The sequence below is a fragment of the Palaemon carinicauda genome, chromosome 21 (genome assembly GCF_036898095.1).
Source record: "Palaemon carinicauda isolate YSFRI2023 chromosome 21, ASM3689809v2, whole genome shotgun sequence".
In the NCBI taxonomy this organism is placed as follows: domain Eukaryota; kingdom Metazoa; phylum Arthropoda; class Malacostraca; order Decapoda; family Palaemonidae; genus Palaemon; species Palaemon carinicauda.
The window spans coordinates 65682061-65684560 of record NC_090745.1 but is presented as its reverse complement, the minus strand read 5'-3'; the positions used below and the strand labels follow the sequence as shown (position 1 = coordinate 65684560).

At 37.9% G+C, this 2500-nt stretch overlaps 1 pseudogene; it reads right to left on the bottom strand.

Annotated features, from left to right (window-relative positions):
* The window catches only part of LOC137614947 (uncharacterized), a 5955-nt pseudogene that overhangs the window by 990 nt on the left and 2465 nt on the right, over positions 1-2500 (bottom strand).

Here is a 2500-nt window from a genome sequence, read left to right as displayed (position 1 = left end):
CATATTGCCATAAGAATGATACTGTAAGTGCCTTTGTAGTTATAGAAATAGGACCCGGTACCAGGCGGCTGCTGTATTTCAATATGTTTGCCGTCAATGACTCCAAGGCAGTTTGGGAAATTCCACTTTCTCCAAAAACCGTTGCTCACATTATTCCTTTCCTCTGGTGTTGAAGGCGTCTGTAAATACAACAAAGAGCGCATAAATACACTTAAGCAATACGACGTTATATTTGCCTGCTCCATTAAGTATTATCTCTCTCTCTCTCTCTCTCTCTCTCTCTCTCTCTCTCTCTCTCTCTCTCTCTCTCCCCATGAAATATTGTGGTGGGTGTTATTGTAAATATCATCAATAAGTCTTCCCTCATTTGTAATACTATAACTCAGTATTTGAATATTGGTTAATTGTAATGAATCCCACCACGCATTTCGTTATTACTCTAACATAATTTTCAAATGGCCTGGTAAATTATATCCCATTGGTAACTGGTGCTACTTTGTCAGACCAAACCACACTGAACAATTAAATGTGGAGGTTGCCAACATATACACAATGTCAAGTGTACTTCTTGGTTACCAATAGTATCAAGCCATTTATGAATATGTACACACCCACACCCACACACACACACACACACACACACACGAAAAATTCAACAAACTAAAACTAATCAATGCGCGTGTATTTCAGTTATTCAACGATTCACTTCTGTTGGAAATTGACGAACCATCTATTACTCCAAGATCACCCGTTGCTTCGCCATCAGACACTCCAACAGGCTCTGGTATGACCGACACTATTTCCTCAACTCCAACCGCTATTGTGAATAGCCAGAAACGCGAGGCCACACCTATACCGGTAATGAGCGGAAAACTTGCATCTACCCCTTCAACGAGCAGAAAGGGAGCAACCAAAACGCCCCTCATGATGTATTACAGGAAGCTCTCCACCAGCTGAAAACACTAACATCATCCGACGATATGATTAACAATGATGAATGTAACCTTTAGGTGTTGTAATTGCCAATGACCTCAGATAGATGTCTGGGGAGAACAGAATTTATGCACAAAAACTTGTTAATGACATCCTGTTTTAGGTAAATTAGGCAAGATTTCTGCGTCAACTAAGATTGTAGAGTGAGTTGTTATAGACGGAAATGTGTTCATAGATAGGCCCTATCCCAATACACAAGTGTTAAATGGTATTGCATGAACGAAACATGTCTAAAGATATGTTTGAATTATTTTGACTATTTACTTATTCACATTTAGCATTGTGCATACTGTACATGTTGACATGTATAAAGACAATAAAATTGGTTACGTTCGTAAATGTAGTTTGTTTGAAAAATTATGATATCACGTTCATTATCCTTCTCTGGGCCATTTACGATTAGTTATTAGGGTACTCCCTATATGAAAGTTATTTTCTTTTAAACTCGATTTGTTTCAGTATATGCATAATCCCTTCATAAACAAATCAAGGTGGAGTATTTTTAATGCATTCAATGATGCAGTCTGCATTATGCATACATGCACCATAACTACAGTATATACTCATTACGCAGGCTATATACAGAGTTTCTCCTGATGATGTAATCGTGTAACAAGTTAACGGCAACAAAAAATTATCCTTCCGCAATAAGCAACGTACACACACACCACGTCATTTCCTATGATTTTTATAACATCGATTTGAGATAAGATAACTTATCAGACAGTGAATGATTTAAGGAGACCACTTGGTAATGTGCATCTCCCCCCCCCCTCCCTTCCCCACCCCCTATGGATATGAATACTAGAACCTTGTTTTGTTTCAATAAATCACTAGTTAGGAGCGAAAATTTCCTTGGTTAATGATTATTTCTACTACTACTACTACTACTACTACTACTACTACTACTACTGATTCTACCACTTTTTCCACTAATACTAATACTGCTGCTTTTTAATACTTGCATTTGCAAAAGTAACTTCACCGGTTAATTTTTTGTAAGCTATAGCTGTTGGAATCAATGTAACAATTATAATTCATTCACATCTCTCTCTCTCTCTCTCTCTCTCTCTCTCTCTCTCTCTCTCTCTCTCTCTCTCTCTCTCTCTCTTAGTACATATAATAAATATGTGCATATGATGTACATCATGTGTGTGCATACATATAATTATTGTTATATGTGTACTGTATGTGTGCACGTTACATATATAAATGATAATCATAAGTACATCCCAGCCTCTATGAGAGACTTCTAGATCCGCCACTGTTATCAGATTAAGACTGGTGTGAATTTGATGTTTTACGTATGGTAAGAAAGGCTGACATACGGTACGGAGTACGGTACGGTACGGTACGGTTGATATTTAGCCTATAAGTATGGTACGGAATTACGGTACGGTAATTTTACCAAGGTACGGTACGGTACGGTTCAGGTACGAAAAAAATGGGCAAATTCCGTACCGTACCTTACCGTAGGCTTGGATGTCTATCACTACGCAATTACTGT